The sequence below is a fragment of the Rana temporaria genome, chromosome 1, assembly GCF_905171775.1.
Source record: "Rana temporaria chromosome 1, aRanTem1.1, whole genome shotgun sequence".
NCBI classification, from domain to species: Eukaryota; Metazoa; Chordata; class Amphibia; order Anura; family Ranidae; genus Rana; species Rana temporaria.
In genome coordinates this window covers 582,518,763-582,538,587 of record NC_053489.1, presented here as the reverse complement: position 1 = coordinate 582,538,587, position 19,825 = coordinate 582,518,763, and the positions used below count along the sequence as shown (strand labels likewise).

The 19,825-nt window shown below is 43.3% G+C and overlaps 1 protein-coding gene across 1 annotated transcript in view; it reads left to right on the top strand.

The window, feature by feature from the left end:
* GABRB1 (gamma-aminobutyric acid type A receptor subunit beta1) overlaps positions 1-19,825 on the top strand; it is a 680,617-nt gene that overhangs the window by 231,681 nt on the left and 429,111 nt on the right. The window lies entirely within an intron of this gene.

The window sequence follows — 19,825 nt, the reverse complement described above, 5'->3', positions numbered from 1 at the left end:
AAACGTAAATAGTAAATATCAGCTTGTTTTTCTGTCTCCTCGTGTAGATTATACTACGTCAGGCAAGCGGTATAAAAGGATACAGCATAGCCAGGCATGCCAGCCAAGATCAAGTGCAAAAAACTCCTCAGGCAAATGCAAAACATCTTGGCTGCACTAGTAGGAAGGTGGCTATGTTCCTGACAAATGTTTAGAATAAAAATGACATATACAGTTGTTGTCAGAGTCAGTTTTACTGCACAACCATGTTTTTTTTTAATAATAGCTCAGGGAAAGTGTGATTAATTTTTTGCTGTTTAGCGAAGGTCCTTTTTTTTTTATATATGCCTGATATACATAATAAAGTATGAATATGAATATTTTCTGGTCTCTACAAAAGTGTTAATAAAGCTTCTTTCAGAGCCTATCAATGTGCTATATAAAAAAGAAAAGAAAAATCCATACCTTTAATATACATCAACTGCAATGCTTTTGTAAAATAAAAAAATACAACAAAATCCCTTGTGATTTGTTAGATGACTAAATATATGGCATGACTATACAAATGGAGATATGGAGTAACACAGAAACACTGAAGACAGGAAAAAGTCTCTGTAAAAAGAAAGTCCTTGAGTCCATGCATAATCTTATATATATATATATATATATATATATATATATATATATATATATATATATATATATATAAAATTGAGAGCTGTTATCCTGTTATCCACAGGGCATCCACTGGAAAATGCATCCAACACCATGCCGTGATGGCCAGCCTTTCCAATAGGAACACTTTCAGTAGAATGAGGAAGTGTTTGAACTACTGGAAATGTTTTTATTGCTGTTCATCTCTCCTTTTCTTGGTGATGACCTCCCCCCAATTTATGTTGCAGGTGTAGCGCCCCCTTACTTTCAGTACGGGCACTACACTAAAGTTAGTGGGGAATGGGAGAGTTAATTTTTGCTCCCATTCACGATTTGTTAAATTCGCTGTCATTCCGGAACTGTCCTATGGGTCAATCTGCATTCCAGGGGTGCGATCCCACCCCTGGGCGACAGTTGGCGCTAGAGAGGTTCTGGCAGAGCCACTTTTCCCCAGCAGCCAATTAGAGGAGTTTTCCCTCGCTGGGCATGCTGGGGAGGGGTAAATCTGTGGTAGACGCCATTGATTCGTCTCTCTTCGCGGGGTCCAAGTTCCAGGTGCAGCATCCACCTTTGGGGTGCGCGCATCCATGGACCCCGCCACCATGGCCTGCCTGGCCAGAGTTGCGCACCATGCGGAGCTCCATCCAGACGCTGAAAGGGGCCCCAGCGACTTGCTGGGTCCTGAACTTTACTAGGAAGATCCTAGGCTGAAGGCTGCGCGGTGGGGGATAGGCTCAGGGAGAACCCAGAGAGAGGTTATCCAGGAGTTCTGAACGAACCATCGGGAGTCTGGTTACCGAGATACTGACAGGTACAGTGCAGCTGTCTACCGGTAACTCTAACTGAATTTGCTGGGAGGATTCGCTCAATCCAACCATCGCTCATTAAATTCCTAAGCCTGTGGCAGAGGCCTGTTTCCTCCCAGCGATCTACAGATTTGGCGACCTACAGATGTGACACTTCGGCTGCCAGGCTTGTGGCAGAGGTCTGTCCGGAGGCACTTTACCCACTCTGGCTAGAGTGGCGACTAACTGATTTCACTGTTACTGAGAGCAGGATTGTTCTCTTCATATCAAAGGCCTGATACTTTCGTTCTTCCTATACTTCATCAACCTTTCCTATCCTGCCTCATGTTGATGTTGGCCGTGTTGGGCCTTGGAATAAAGCATTCAAGAAAATCCATTTGATGACTGGACATTCGCTCACTGTTTTGGCTCACTGCTATCACCCCTAGACACACTGCAGGGTAACTTAATATGCCGATCCCAAAACAATCAGCGGCTCCTTCGGGGGTAGCGCTACACAGGTATCACAGGAATAGGAAGTGAGGGAAAATCATCCCAGTGGGGTCATAGAAAAAAAAATGAATTCTTCCCTGCTCCATTCAAAACAATTAGGACTTTAGCAGCCAATTAGAGGAGTTTTCCCTCGCTGGGCATGCTGGGGAGGGGTAAATCTGTGGTAGACGCCATTGATTCGTCTCTCTTCGCGGGGTCCAAGTTCCAGGTGCAGCATCCACCTTTGGGGTGCGCGCATCCATGGACCCCGCCACCATGGCCTGCCTGGCCAGAGTTGCGCACCATGCGGAGCTCCATCCAGACGCTGAAAGGGGCCCCAGCGACTTGCTGGGTCCTGAACTTTACTAGGAAGATCCTAGGCTGAAGGCTGCGCGGTGGGGGATAGGCTCAGGGAGAACCCAGAGAGAGGTTATCCAGGAGTTCTGAACGAACCATCGGGAGTCTGGTTACCGAGATACTGACAGGTACAGTGCAGCTGTCTACCGGTAACTCTAACTGAATTTGCTGGGAGGATTCGCTCAATCCAACCATCGCTCATTAAATTCCTAAGCCTGTGGCAGAGGCCTGTTTCCTCCCAGCGATCTACAGATTTGGCGACCTACAGATGTGACACTTCGGCTGCCAGGCTTGTGGCAGAGGTCTGTCCGGAGGCACTTTACCCACTCTGGCTAGAGTGGCGACTAACTGATTTCACTGTTACTGAGAGCAGGATTGTTCTCTTCATATCAAAGGCCTGATACTTTCGTTCTTCCTATACTTCATCAACCTTTCCTATCCTGCCTCATGTTGATGTTGGCCGTGTTGGGCCTTGGAATAAAGCATTCAAGAAAATCCATTTGATGACTGGACATTCGCTCACTGTTTTGGCTCACTGCTATCACCCCTAGACACACTGCAGGGTAACTTAATATGCCGATCCCAAAACAATCAGCGGCTCCTTCGGGGGTAGCGCTACACAGGTATCACAGGAATAGGAAGTGAGGGAAAATCATCCCAGTGGGGTCATAGAAAAAAAAAATGAATTCTTCCCTGCTCCATTCAAAACAATTAGGACTTTATCCTGTATACATGATTTAGCAGGGTAATAATTTCCAGTTGGTCAGTTTCCTGCTCGGAAAGTTTAGATTTATTCTAAAGTTGCTCATTTTTTGTTTCAATAAATTCTTCTTCATATTTTCCAATACACACGGATAGAATACAGTGCAACCAATGAATAGATCAGTAGCGATTATAGCATAGGTTTCTTTAACAGCTATACAACTTCAATTAAAGGGGTTGTAAAGATTTGTTTTTTATTTTCTAAATAGGTTCCTTTAAGCTAGTGCATTGTTGGTTGACTTACCTTTTCCTTCGATTTCCCTTCTATATGTTTTTTTTCTTTGTCTGAATTTCTCACTTCCTGTTTCTCCTCAGTAAGCTTGCCCCCATCATCCGAGCCATTCTGGCTGGGGGTTAGTCAGCGTGCTCGCCCTCCTCCCTTGGGACTACATCCCTGCAGGGAGACGCTCACAGCATCGCTTTAACTGACAAGTGTGTGGTCGTGCGACGTTGCACCCAAACAAAATTGATGTCCTTTTTTTCCCACAAATAGAGCTTTCTTTTGGTAGTTTTTTTTTTTACCTCAGAGAACACTATCAAGAGACTTATTAAGTTTTGTGTTTATTCACTGTCTCAATTATGGTTCACATAATTGTGGTATATTTTCTTAAATTGTTCTCTTTTTTTTTCCCCTTTCCTTATTGTTTCTTATTTCTTTTGTTTTATTTCTCGTTTTTTTATTTATTTATATATATATTTTTTTGTGTGTTTTTTGAGTGTCCAGTGCCCAATTGTCCCCTCCTCCCCCCCTCCCCAACCCAACCCATCCCTCCCCTCCTGACCTCTCTCACTTAACTCTTCCCAGCTAACACTGGCTTTCCAACTTCTCTATCCCTCCAGTTTTGGTAGTATTTGATCACCTCTGTGGTTTTAATTTTTGCGCTATAAACAAAAGAAGAGCAACAATTTTGAAAAAAAAAACAATATTTTTTACTTTTTGCTACAATAAATATCCCCCCAAAATATATATATTTATATATATATATATATATATATATATATATATATATATATATATATATATATTTTTTTTTTTTTTCTTACTCAGTTTAGGCCGATATATATTCTTCTACATATTTTTGGTAAAAAAATTGCAATAAGCGTATATTGATTGGTTTGTGCAAAAGTTATAGCATCTACAAAATAAGGGATATATTTATGCCATTTTTTTAATAAATTACTTTTATTGGTAATGGCAGCGATCTGCGATTTTTATCCTGACTGCGACATTATGGCGGACACATCAGACACTTTTGACACTATTTTGGGACCATTGTCATATATACAGTGATTAGTGCTGTAAAAATGCACTGATTACTGTGTAAATGACACTGGCAGGGAAGGGGTTAAACACTAGGGGGTGATGAAGGGGTTAAGTGTGTCCTAGGGAGTTATTCTAACTGGGGGGCTTGGCTACAAGTGACATGACAGTGGTCACTGCTCCCAATCACAGGGTAGATCACTGTCCTGTCACTAGGCAGAACAGGAAAATGCCTTATTTACATAGGCATCTCCCTATTCTGCCGATCTGTGAGATGATCGCAGGCACCCGGCGGACATCGAGTCCGTGGGCACCCACAGGCACGCTCAACGAGCACGTGCTGAAGGTGCGCACGCACCCGCACAGCGGCAAATTAAAAGGGATGTCCCTTTGCACAGCCGTGCCATTCTGCTGACTTAAATGTACATGCGGTGATCGGCAAGTGGTTAATGTTTCCATAAACTAGAAAGTAAAACCTGTTAGGTTGTTTTTGTCATCAGCTCCAGCTTTTTGCTAATGTTCTTTACTCCACTTTTTGTATCATCCTCAGTGTTTCATTTTAAAGCACCACAGGAGCTTGTGTTTGCTAGTTCTTGTCTACACACCAAGCTATGCCCATATCATTGCTGGGCAGAGCTTTCACAGCTAGACACATGCTTGCTTTTCATGTTCATCATCATTTTCACACCTGAGTACATCAGCAGTGCTATACAGAGCTTTTACCAATATTTTTTTAACTCTTTTCCTACAGTGACTCATTTTATAGGTACAGCATATCTCAACTACCAGTATATAAAAAATAAAAACTATGGGCCAAATTCTCAAAAGAGATACGCAGACTTAACTCCATTTTTCTAATTTTACACGGCGCGTATATTTGCGCGCGATCGTCAAAATGACTTAAGCAAAGATTTCCGTATTTTCAGCCGTACTTAAAGTAGTTACACCTGCGCATTCCCGGGCGCAAATTACGCTAGGCTCGCCGCTGTTTTTGATAGGCAAAGATGCAAATGAGGGAGTTTCCACATTATAAAACCAGCCCTAATTTTACACATGCTGTGGAAGGGTTTGCAGAAGGGAGTTACAGCTCTAGTTGTGAAGTTTTTGTTGTTGAAAAATGCCAGGACCAGCAATGATTTTGACGGCACTTGCTGCCTTACAGGCACAAAGGAGGAGGAGGGCACAGAGGAGGAGGATGAGGGCACAGGCGCGTGTTTATCGGCCACGCCGTGATATTTGGGAAATGCCAGTTTATGAGGTCATTGGCAACTACCGATTTGATAGGGAGGCCATCCTGGAGATTACCCAACTCCTTCATGAGGATCTAATCGCCCCAACCCTACGTTCCCATGCCCTGACACCTCTGGAAAAAGTTATGGCAACACTGCATTTTCTAGCGAGTGGCTCCTTCCAGCGAGCATCTGGAGGTGTGGCTGGGATGGTGCAGTCAACCATGAGTAAATGCCTACATCAGGTGGTCCCTGCCATACTGCGGCGCATGAGCCATCAGTTTGTCATGCCCACCCAGGAGGACCAGCGTGTGCAAGCAATGACAGACTTTTATAATATTGCTGGCTTTCCTAAGATCATCGGGGCGATTGACTGCACCCATGTGGCACTCCAGCCCCCCCATGATACTGAACACCTGTTCAGAAACAGGAAAGGCTGGCATTCAATCAATGTCCAGATGATTGTCGATGCACATGGCCTCATCTGGCACGTTTGTGCCAAGTTTCCCGGCTCGTGCCATGATAGTTTCATACTAAGGCAGACCAAGATCTACAGAGACTTGGAGATGAACGTGTATGGAGACAGCTGGCTGATTGGTGAGTGACATTGGTGTCAGGTATGCCCCCCCCATGATGGAGACATCACAAGGGGCACATGCATGACTAATATTCTCCTGTCTTTTCCCTTACAGGTGACTCAGGATATGCATTGGGACCCCACCTGATGACCCCCTTTCGGAACCCCCAAACACCCGGAGAACGAAAATACAATGAGGTGCACGTCCAGACCCGGGCTATAGTTGAGCGGACTTTTGGCATGCTAAAGTCACGATTCAGATGCCTGGACAAGACTGGGGGTACACTATTGTATTCCCCAGACTTTGTGTGCAAAATTATTGGTGCATGTTGCATACTGCACAATTTTGCATTAAGAAGGGGCATGCATGTGGAGATATCTCCTGACCTAACCCCCCACCCAGGCAACCCCCCCCCCAAACCCCTCTACCCGGTCTGCTGAGGGCCAGGCTATCAGGAGACAACTGTCTGAAGGCATCTTTGCCCAGTAAATGCATCCTAATACAATTTTTGTTTTTGATTTGCCAAGACCAAATCACAGAGATTATGTGACCTTTAAATCTTTATTTTGCTAAATAAATGCACATTACTTATATGCCAAACAGAATGTTTATTTTGATTTACAAAACGCACATTAATTATCTCACAATGAGAATGCATGAATGCACGTCACTGTGGTCCCTAGCACAGACACATCACATGCACATAGAATTGGATTAGATCCAAGTACCCCCCCCCCCTTTGGTACTTGGGAGCAGTAACGCCCCGCCACGGCTCCAATTATGTCACTGTGCATTCATACACCATTCAGGAACCTAGGATGACTTCTCCCTGGTCCTGGGGATCCCTACTCCACCAAAACTGAGGGTGACACCCTTATGTTTTCAGGAATGCCATCCCCCCACATTCACACATCATTCACACACATATACCAAATCATAAGTACAGTGTAAAAAAAAAAAAAAAAAGTACCCATGCAACTTAAGGATGTTGCCGAGTGCTCCTTCTGGGCTGCCCACGGGCACGGGGACGGCCACGGGGACGGCCACGGCCAACTGGGGTATCTTCACGGGGGGGGTCTGTGCAGGGGAGGGAGTATTTTCAGGGGGGGGGGACTGTGCAGGGGAGGGAGTATTTTCAGGGGGGGGGGACTGTGCAGGGGAGGGAGTATTTTGAGGGCGGGGGGACTGTACAGGGGAGGAAGCAGCCTCCCCTGGTGTCTGTCCTCCTGCTGGCCTTCCCTCCAAGGCAACGGCTATCCTTGTCAGACAGGAAGTTATGGCAGCCGTATTGGCCTGCACAGCCCGGGTATTGGCCTGCACAGCCTGGGTGAGGGCAGTCACCTCCTGGGCCACACCTGTTGTGGCGTTCCTCAGGTCCCACAAACAGGTGATGACCCCCACGGAGTTGGTGGCCACGTCACCCAGTGACTCCCTCATTGCACCCAGGCTGCGCTCCACCTTGCTGATAGTTTTTTGTATTGCAGACAGACTGCGGGTCTGCCGGACATTGTCCCTCAACAGACTGACCGGCAGACGCACCAACCCCCCCCTGTTTTCAGGGGTCGGCATCCTACTTGCCCCTGAGGCTTGTGGCCTTGGAGGAGGAGTTGGAGTGAGCCATGGGTGCTGCTGCATGTTGGAGGAGGGTTGGAAGGGGCGACCCATGATGGTGGCCTGACTTCTGGGCGCCTGTGGGGTTCCCTCAGGGGATGATTCAAAAGTCATATCTTGGCCCATCATTATTTCCTGCCCAATCAGAATATTGTCATCTTCCTCCCCCTCATCCTCCTCCCACTCAACATCCAAATTAGGGGAGTTGTGGGCACTCCCCTCCCATGGCGAATCCTGCCCTTCTTGGGACTCTGCATGAGCCTGTCTTGGGGGTGGTGCAGCAGCCTGCCCTGATGGGCCTGCAACCTCCTGACCTGATGGGCCAGCAACCTCCTGACCTGATGGGCCAGCAACCTCCTGACCTGATGGGGCTGCCACCTCCTGGGCTGATGGGGCTGGCACCTCCTGGGCTGATGGGGCTGCAACCTCCTGACCTGATGGGGCTGGCACCTCCTGGGCTGATGGGGCTGGCACCTCCTGGGCTGATGGGGCTGCCACCTCCTGGCCATCTGGGGAGGACACAAAACAATCACAGGTTGTTGGATCCATACACTTGGCACATCTTCCCTTCCCCCACCCACACATGCTAATCACCAGATAGAAATTCCAAAAAATTACCTGTCCTCATAAGAGGATCATTGTCAAAGCCAGGCAGGCCCACCACCTGCTGTGGGTGGAAACACTGGGCCACTGCCCATTCCTCCTCACTCATCCTGACTGGGCAGGGTCCCCCTCCTCCAGTGCCCCTGGTATGGGCATGCAGCGTTGCCAGCTTGTTCCGGGACACGCTCCTCAAGTCATTTATTTTTTTTTGAACTCCAGCGATGGTCCTGGTCTCCCCCCCCCCCCGCCGCATTGATCCGATCGGTGATCTTTTGAAGGATCTCCTTCCTCCTGGCCAGGGTGGTGGTGTGGCTCTCAGGGCCATGGAGAAATCGCCCAAATTTAATGACGCCCTGAGCAAGTATATGCTTCTCTGCCGGTGAAAAATTTAGCTTCCTGCGCTTGGGAGCCATGACAGACAACACCCAGCAACAGGGAACTCAGCCAACAAACAAAAAACAATACACACACACACCAAAGAAAATACAAACAAGCCAAAATAAAAAATAGACAGACAGCTACTATTAATTCGAAAACAAACAGGCAAAAAAGGAAAACAAAAAATATAAACAAAACCAAAAAAATACTATTAGGAAAAACAAACAGGCAAACAATCAAAACAAAAAACAAATTATCAAAAACAAACACCAACTATACCCTCCAACTCCACAAACACTTTTCTCACAAAACAATCTTACCAACAAACACTGACAAACGTTCAAAGCAGAAGCAACTTGCTTTAGGAAGGGAACACAGGGAAATACTTTTGCAATTGAAGTGTGTTTGACTGGGGCTATTTAGACACAGGGCGATCTTCAAACTAAGTACGCTTGGCCTTTTACCTATCTCACTGATTGCGCTGACCAAAGTTCTGCACATGCGCATTGAGGTCCAGATTCGTGCGCGCATGCGCAGTACGGCCGGCACTTCATTTGCATGGGGTCACGGCTCATTACAATGAAGCACGCCCACTTCATTCCCACTTGCCATAACCACGCCTTAGGCATTGAAACTTAAGTTAAGGATGGCGCAGTTTTGTGCGCAAATGCACTGAGAATACGGTAGTTACGACACCAACTTAGGGCGCCGTAACTTAAATGACATAAGTTAGATAATCCTAAATTTAGACATGGTTTTGAGAATTTGGCCCTATATAACTACGCTGTGTTCCTTTAGTTGTGCACAGCAAAATACCTGTACAGTATGTGTGATTTTTGGGTAATACGGTCCTTGGTGAAATTATTTTCTGTGCAAGTTAAAGCCTTGGCATTTACTGATCTGCATTTAGGCCATGTAAATAAATTTTTTTGCATTATCTCAGATGAATGCAATTGTATTTTCTCTCTGCAGGGAAAAAGGTCAAATCTGCTATTATTCTTTTGCTGGACAAACACTATTGGTCATATGTTTTGGAAGTTTACTTGCTTTTACTGTTTCAGTTATAGGTTTTATATCCTTCCACATGTAAAGCCCCGTACACACGATCAGGCTTTTGCCTAGCCAAACTCACATCGTAATTCCAACGGAATTCCATCGGAGTAAAAGAGAACATGTTCTCTATCAAAACTCCAATGGAATTCCTCGGATTATCCAATGGAATTACTCCGATGGGGCATACACACTGTCAGAATTTTAGATGGAAAAAGTCTGTCTGACTTTTTCAATCGAAAATTCCGATCGTGTGTAGGGGGCTTAACTCCTCAAGAAAATGTTAATTAGCACATGTATCTTTAAATATTATAAAAAAAAAAAATACCAATCTACCACTGCTGTTGGGCATACAGTATATACCCCCTATATATTTTTTCTTTATGCTAAGCTAAGTAAAGTACTTCTTTTCACTTGTATTAAGGTAATGTAGAGAAAAATAACTATTATTCTTGTTGTTTCTCAATTAATCGGGCAATCTCTAATTTAGGTTTAAGTTGAATGAAATTTTTTTTATAGGTGGCTTTTGAGTAGCAGACAACCAGTTGATAAAATAATCTAGAAATAATTTTACAGTATATATGACATAGAAATTCATTGTCATTTCATCACAAAATGAACTTTAAATTCAAAATCAGAGGTAAAAGCAAAAAGAAAAAAAGCTCCAGCAGCAAGAAATTCCTGCAGTTCTCTAATTGCCACAACATAGTACCGGTAGACCAATTTTTCCTAGCCAAATGGTTGACATTGTTGATTGAACTCATTGTTTGCTTTCACAGTTGCAGCAGAATGCTGAATCTCAAACTGTGGCTTTGAGCCAGGGCACTAGGCAGTCCTACTGCTTCTCCTCTTTTTTTTCCAAGCAGCCTTGATCAGAGTACAACTTTATCCTAATTTCAGTGCCCACTAGTACCTAATCACGTGAGCAGCACTGGTGGGTGCAGTAAAAGGTTCTCCTCCAAATACAAAGATGTTATTTTTGAGGTGAATGAGAAGAAGTGTAAAAACTCTTAAGCCCGGATTCACGTAGTTCGGCGCATTATTACGGCGGCGTAGCATATCGTATTTACGCTACGCTGCCGTAAGTCAGAGAGGCAAGTGCTGTATTCACAAAGCACTTGCCTCCTAAGTTACGGCGGCGGTAGCGTAAATGGGGCCGGCGTAAGCGTGTCTAATTCAAATGAGGATGAGGGGGACGTGTTTTATGTAAATGGGTGGTGACCCGACGTGATTGACGTTTTTTACGAACGGCGCATGCGCCGTCAGTGTACATATCCCAGTGTGCATTGCTCCAAAGTACGCCGCAAGGACATATTGGTTTCGACGTGAACGTAAATTACGTCCAGCCCCATTCACGGACGACTTACGCAAACGACGTAAAATTTTCAAATTTCGACGCGGGAACGACAGCCATACTCAACATTGGCTACGCCACCTAGGGGGCAGGTTTATCTTTACGCGGCGTATCTCTTATGGAAACGGCGTATCTTTACTGCGACTGGCAAGCGTAGGTTCGTAAATCGGCGTATCTAGTCATTTACATATTCTACGCCGAAATCAACGGAAGCGCCACCTAGCGGCCAGCTGGAAAATTGCCCCCTAAGATACAACAGCGCAGGCCGTCGTATCTTAGCTAGGTTTAAGTGTATCTCAGTTTGAGCATACACTTAAACTTACGACGGGCTTAGATTCCGAGTTACGTCGGTGTATCTACTGATGCGCCGGCGTAACTCTTTGTGAATCTGGGCCTTATTGTTAGAATGTGATAAATGGTTATGCCTTTCTGCAGTGTAAAGTGTTGTGCAGTATACACGTATACCACTTATATACAGTAGAACCAGGCACAAATAAGTATCCCTAAATACACTGTTTATCACTTTCCATGGAGGACTGAAACATTAGTTCTGCTAAGTGCCATAAAGTTTTAATGGCAGCATGGCATGTCCTATAATTCTTCACTTTTGACCCATCAATGTGATAAAAAGCTTTCATGGCTCATTATAAAACCTGGTGGACTGGACTATGTGGCTAGTGGATGTTGCTTTGTTTACACATACCAGCCACTTTATTAGATACACCTTACTAGTACAAGGTTGGACCCCCTTTGGCCTCAGAACGCCCTAAATTCTTCGTGGCATAGATTCAACAAGGTGTTGGAAACATTTCTCAGAAATTTTGGTCCATAGTGACATGATAGCATCACGCTAAATTCAAATCGCTTATCCATCCAAGCTTGCTCAAAGAAGCGACCACATACGTAAGATGCGCCCGCTTATGTAAACAGTGTTCAAACCACACATGTGAGGTATAGCCACGAGTGAGAGCAATAATTCTCCTCTGTACCTCTAAACAGAAAAGCTGTGAATTTGTTTTAAATTGGGCTAACTTTACTGTAATTGTATTATTATTAAAGTGTATCATTTAACCACTTGCCTACTGCCATATTGTAAAATGACGGCGGCAGGAATCCTTCCACCCTTCGGGCGGACGTCATATGACGTCTGTCTTCCTGGCATTGTGGGGAGTGCATGCCGCATCACTGTGGACCCGATGCATGTGCCCGGTGGCCACGATGCTCACTGGGCACCCGCGATTGCACATCACAGAGCAGGGATGTGGATCTGTGTGTGGTTTTTGTAAACACACAGATCCACGTTCTGTCAGGGAAGAGGAGAACTGATCATATGTTCCTTGTATATAGGAACAATGGTCGGTCTTCTCCTCTCATCAGTTTCCTCCCTCCACAGTTAGAATCATTCCCTAGGACACACAATTAACTCCTTGATTGCCCCTAGTGTTAACTCCTTCCCTGCCAGTCACATTTATACAGTAAACAGTGCATATTTATAGCACTGATCGCTGTATAAATGTGAATGGTCCCAAAATAGTGTCAAAAGTGTCCGATATGTCCACCGCAATGTCAGAGTCACGATAAAAATCACAGATCGCCGCCATTAGTAGTAAAATAAAATGTATAATAGAAATGACATAAATCTATCCCCTATTTTGTAGACGCTATAACTTTTGAGCAAACCAATCAATATACGCTTATTGCATATTTTTTTTACCAAAAATGTGTAGAAGAATACATATCGGCCTAAACTGAGGGAAAAAAATGTTTTTAAAAAGATTGGGATATTTATTATAGCAAAAAGTAAAAAATATTTTTTTTTTTTTTCAAAATTGTTGGTCTTTTTTTGTTTATAGCGCAAAAAATAAAAAATGCAGATGTGATCAAATACCACCAAAAGAAAGCTCTGTTTGTGGGAAATAAATTAATTTGGGTACAATGTAGCATGACCGCACAATTGTCATTCAAAGTGTGACAGCGCTGAAAGCTGAAAATTGGCCTGGGCAGGAAGGGGATAAAAATGGCCTGTATTGAAGTGGTTAAAAAAAATTTGAAAGACCACTGCGCAAATACAGTGCGACTTAAAATATTGAAATGACTGCCATTTTATTCTTTAGGGTCTCTGCTAAAAAATATATATATACATAATGTTTGGGGGTTCTAAGTAATTTTCTAGCAAAAAATACTGATTTTAACTCGGAAGCAACAAATATCAGAAAAAGATCTGGTCTTAAAGTGTTTGTAAAGTCACTATATTAAATGTGTCCCATGCAGGAATCCAGCCATTAACAAAACTGTATTTGTTTAAAATGAAAAGGCTAAATACCCTTTGTCAAATCGAAGCTGTGTGGTCACGTGATCCCCCTTTGCTGGCCGGCATTGATCTAATGGGAAAAGTGGGAGGGGCCGAGACTCCCCTGTGACGTCAGCCGGCCAGCAGAGGGGAATCTCAGCCATTCCCGCTTCTCTCCATAGATCAGGGCCAGCCAGCACAGGAGGATCACGTGACCGCACAGCTGCGGTGTGACAAGAGGTATTTAACCTTTTCATTTCAAACAAACACATACACTTTTGTTAACCACTTCAGGACCACCCTTCGTCAATACTTTGAAGAGGAATACCGTTGTTATGGTAGAAGCCAGCTACCATAAGCCTGGTATCCTCTTCAAGAGCGGGCGGTCCGCTTCAAGATAAAAGTGGTCTCTGTGGTGGATTCACCACAAAATCACTTTTTTTATCTCCGGTGCCGGAGCCGTCAGTAACGGCAGAGGAAACTGGATCCTCTTCCTAGCCTGACATGAAGACGAGTGTGGGGAAGATGGCCCCCACCAGTCTCCATATCATTGCAGGGCGGAAGCGACGTCAAAACGTCACTTCCGACCAATGCTCTTAAAGGAATTTTTTTTTTAAAATAACATACATTTTATTATTATTTTTATTGCATTTAATTTTGTAAATATGACATCTGAGATCTTTTTGGCCCCAGATCTCATATTTAAGAGGTCCTGTCATGCTTTTTTTCTATTACAAGGAATGTTTACATTCAAAATAAAAAATGTATTTGGCGTAACATCATCTTTTACAATATATATATATATATATATATATATATATATATATATATATATATATATATATATATATATATATATATATATATATATATATATATATATATATATATATATATAAAATAGGCTAACTTTACTGTTGTCTTGTTTTTTTATTTAAAAAAGTGTATTCTTTCCCCAAAAAAGTGCGCTTGTAAGACCGCTGCGCAAATACGATGTGACAGAAATGTTTGCAACGACCGCCATTTTATTCTCTAGGATGTAAGAAAAATATAAAATGTTTGGGGGTTCTAAGTAATTTTTTGTCTAGATTTCTGTAAAGGGTAGCTTAGCAAAACAGATGACAAGTTGTTACATATTGTGACGCAAATCTCAGGAACAAATCAGGCATGATGCAAAACACAACTAAGGAAGCTTTGCTCTGCTCCACAATATACCTTAAAAAAAAGCTGCTCCCTTTGTGCAATGTATCTTCTCTAAGGCTGACTGGATAATTGGATGTGACATTGGAAAGGCTATATAGGAGCCAAGGGCCATACAGCAGGTCTCTTGTCACTATGACAAGATGTTGAAGGATTAAATGAAGTGTTTTAATTTAAAATGCCATCAATAAAATGCAAGACTTTAACCTACAGGTCTTACATTCTGATTTATTCAAGAGAACAATGACAGGAAAAGAAACTAGGACATCTTGTACTCTGTAAATACAGTATCCTGCACTAGTAATGTGTAACAGTCTAATGTACTGTAAATGTAGTCTGCTAAATGAATGAGTTGCACACCACTTTACAAAACACACTGTCAACTATGTCAATATGTCATTTCAATTTGCGTGTACAGCTATTTTGAAAGGCAGACAGAATAAGTATACAATTGTAAGCAACCCCTAACAGTCCAGTGTACAAATGTGGCCCTTAGCCAGAATGTTTATTTCCTAAGGCTTAACCACTTAAGGACTGAGCCTCTTTCTGAGATTTGGTGTTTACAAGTTAAAAACCGATGTGTCTTCTGTACTATGTACTTGTATTAAAACATCTCCTGTTCTCTTTGTATTACTTCCTGTATGTGAAATCCCTGATGTTCCTGCCAGTCCTCTTGTTTTCCTATAAAGAAACTAACCACACTAAGTAGGTGAGCACGTTGTGGTCAGTTCTCTAGCTGTGCTGGGAAATCAGTGTACTCTCCTCCAATGATCAGACTTGTCCTGAAATGCCCCTACTGCTCAGCCATTCACTGACAAGCTCAGTGTGATGCTGCTTCTCCTCCCCCAGCTCTTATGCAGCTGAGATCAGAGGAAATTATCACTTATAAAAAAAAGGTATTTATTTATATCTATAGAAAAATGTTGTGCATTTCAATAATTTTTTTAACTGAATGGGCTCTTTTTACAAGGTGATTGTTCACAATCACTGTAACCACTTGTTGATAGCCCTATAGCAGTGTTATTGCTACAGGCTGGCAGCTGTGCGCAGGATCACGTATATATACACAATCCCACACTTCCGCCTGCAGGTGGCACACGCCGTCTCACGCTTCCGCCTGCAGGTGGCACACGCCGTCCTCTTTTCCTATGGTTATTTTACAGCGGAAGCTGATCCACAAAAACCCACCGAACATGGGGCAGAGACTCGGAATGGAGCTCTGCCTATGTAAACAATGCATAGTTCCCTGAAAGGGGGCAAGGGATGGATTATGCGCTCCTGTAAAGCAAGGACTCAAATCCATCTCTTTCCCTAGTAAAAGCAGCACACATAGTAAACACAAACACTGGCTAGGCACACAGTTAACCCTTTGATCACCCTAAATGTTTAACCCCTTTCCAGTCAGTGTCATTAGTTCAGTTATAATGTAATAATGTCACTGGTTCCCGCAAGGTGTCAAAATTGTCAGTGTCCGATTGTCCCCTGAAATATCGTAGTCCCTCTATAAGTCACTAATCACTTCCATTACTAGTATAAAAAATATATATAAATTCCAGTATACTGTATAAACCATAGTTTGTAGACCTCCATAATTGGGATTTTTTTTTTACCAAAAACATGTAGCAGAATACATATTGGCCTAAACTTACGAGAAAATTATTGCGCTTATTCTAAATGTGAAAAAAAAAAAAAGGGGAAAAAATATATAAAAGCTGCGACCAAAAAGTGTTATACCACACCAAACAAATACAAATACCAGAAAGAAGATCGCGCTAATGTAATTTGCAGTTAGTTGGCAGATTACATTAGCGCGATCTTCTTTCTGGTATTTGTATTTAAGTGGGGTAGGGTACCTGTCAAAAACAGGTATCCGTTCCCACCTCCCTAAAAAGGTGCTAATTGTGGCACTGGAGGGGGGAGGAAGCAAATAAGCAGAGGTTCCACATTTGCATGGAACTCTGCTTTAAAGTGGTTTAAACCTAGTTATACCACTTGTACCTACAGGTAAGCCTGCTCGTGCCATTTCTTCAGGGTCGTTGGCATGACTGGTGGCTCCTGCGCACATGCGCGGGAGTGATGTCATTACGGCTACGGCCAATCACAGCGTTGGAGCCCACAAAACGTGGAAATAACTCCGGGAGACATGTCGCCGGTCACAGCGGTGTGCGGGGGGTGCTGCAACAGCTTCGATCTAAGGTAAGTCTTTCATAATGAGCTAGTATGCGAAGCATACTAGCTCATTATGCCTTTGTCTTAGGCCTCATACACACGATAGGTTAACCAGACGACAACGGTCTGAAGGACCGTTGTCCTAGGTTAACCTATGGAGCTGACTGATGGTCCGTCGTGTCTACACACCATCAGTTAAAAAAAACTATTGTGTCAGAACGCAAGTTCAATGCTTCCAAGAATGCGTCGACTTGATTCTGAGCATGCGTGGATTTTTAACCGATGGACGTGCCTACTAACAATCGTTTTTTTCCCATCGGTTAGGAATCCAAAGGTTAATTTTAAAGCAAGTTGGCTTTTTTTTAACCTAAGGTTAAATAACCTAAGGGGCCTACACACGATCGGTTTGGACCGATGAAAACGGTCCATCAGACCGTTGTCCTCTGGTTAACCTATCGTGTGTACGAGGCCTTACAGGGTTTGTTTTTGTTGGAAGTTTTTTTTTGGTCTACAACGACTTTAAAGGAGAAGTCCAGCCTGAGATTGTTTGGCTGGGGTTCCCCTATGGGTCACAGGAGTGCAATTAATTTTGCCCTCCTGTGACCTGTTTTCACTCTCTGCTGAGGTCACTGGAATCAGTTCAGGCACTGTGTCATCACGACAAAGTCAGGACCCACCAGGTGCCTGGACTGATGCCTGTCTCAGCCTCTCAGCGAGCCGATGAGATCCCGAGATGGCTGCTCCCCGTTCTTCCGCAGCTCAGCGCTCCAGTGAGAGTGGAGGAGCAGAGAGGAGAGCTGCTGATAGACAGTCAGCAGCTCTCCAATCGGGGGATCTGTGAGAACTGAGCCATCGGCGGTGTTTGATAGCTCGGTTCTCAGTGTAGAAACGCCAAGGGACAGATGCAGCATCCACCTAGGTAAGTATAAATGGTAAAGAAAACATACTTCTCTTTTAAGTTTTTGTAAAACCCTAAAAGGTAATTTCAATGAATTCCTTTGGTCTGTTAAATGTACAATTTAAAGCCTTTTTTTTATACCTGGCAAGTGTAAAAAAACAAAAAAATAACTATTAATGCTGACTGAAGTCCAGGGCTGTCCTATGTCATGTGTGTAGACAGGTGCAGTCTACCTTTTCCACTGCAGGTGGTGCTCACCTGTTGCAGTCTTGCAGATAAGGGGGGAATATCAAGAGGAAGAAAGTTCCTCTATGGTTTCCTAGGTCACTGAGGAAGCTATCCAGTTAAATGCTGCCGCCCTATGTGACTCTGACAGTCATCTTGGATCAGACAGAGCCTATTTAATGCCATGGTTCCCAGGTCTAGCACGCTTTATGCAAGTGGGTAGAATAGTGAAAGTTACCCCGTCTGTTAGGAACAGTACTAGTGGTGGGTTAAGGTTCCTGACGAGGAGGGAAAGCGTAGGGTCACAACTCCTCTGGGCATCATCCCACTTGGGCATGAGACAGTCAGGCAGCATTCTGCTCTCCTAACAGACACTGGCTGAAACCTGCTTTATTCATGTTGTGGGAAACTGTGAGTGCACCTGGTCGGGCAGCCTTCCCATGGGGTTTGTTGTGACTATTGCTGCACATTGTACATTAGTTTGTATTTACACGTGTCTTATGTCCTGTACACACGAACGGTCCATCCGATGAAAACGGTCTGATGGACTGTTTTCATCAGTTAACCGATGAAGCTGACTGATGGTCAGTCGTACCTACACACCATCAGTTAAAAAACTGATCCTGTCAGAACGCGGTGACGTAAAACACAACGACGTGCTGAAAAAAAAACGAAGTTCAATGCTTCCAAGCATGCGTCGACTTGATTCTGAGCATGCATTTTTAATCGATGGATGTGCCTACAAACGATCGTTTTTTTTTTTTATCGGTTAGGTATCCATCGGTTAAATTTAAAACAAGATTGATTTTTTTTAACCGATGGATAAATAACCGATGGGGCCTACGCACGATCAGTTTGGTCCATCAGACCATTCTCATCGGTTTGACCGATCGTGTGTACGCGGCATAAGTGTTGTGCTGGCTGCTATTAGATATATGTCAACACGATATACACCAATTTTACTATTGCTGTATTATTTATGTGAATTTTTTCTGCTGCACCACACCGTACCCCACCTACATGTGCACTCTACAATCTTATGTCAATGACATTATCAGGTTTCCACAACACCTTCATATTATGTTATAGAGAAGTGGAGAGGGGAGTGATCTGTAGTCCTAACACACTCCCTTTGTTATAATGGGTGATAACGCGGCTCCTCTCTAGATACAGTACAGTGAATGATCATTGTTAATCTTAGACAAAATGCTTTTTATTGGCAGGACCACTAGAAGAAAATAAAGGAGAAAAAAAAGCCAATTCTGCCACCACATTTAATGACTAGTAAATTGCAATATATTACATTTTTGTTCTTGGCTTTTTGCCCTGTACACACCATCACTTTATGTGATGAAAAAAAACGACATTTTCTGTGAAGTAAAAAATTACGTTTTTGAAACTTCAATTTTCAAAGACGAAGTTGCCTACACACCATCGTTTTTCTCACAATGTTCTAGCAAAGCGAGGTTATGTTCTCACCACTTTTTCCATTGAAGCTTGCTTCATAAGTAGGGTGAAAAAACTTCGTTTTAAACGACGTTTTTTGCTACACACGGTCAATTTCTGTGAAGTACAAAATGATGTTTTGAAAAACGACACATAAAATTGAAGCATGCTTCAATTTTTTTTGGTCGTTTTTTACAAGACATAAAATGACGTTTTCCCCCACACACGGTCAATTAAAGTGACGTTTTTAAAAACGTCGTTTTTTTTTCATCACATAAAGTGATGGTGTGTACGGGGCATTAGAAACACTTAAGATATGTCACATCGTAATGTTCTTGGTTTTGTCTTCTTGAAATCTGAGGATTAAAATTCTTCACTCTGGATCAAGGTTAGACCAATACTAAATAAAATACCTTATCCCGGATTATTTGCATAATGTTTGATGTGGTCAGTTCTGTTTTACATTAATTCTTCTACTATGGCTTTAGGAAAGCTTTTGAATGA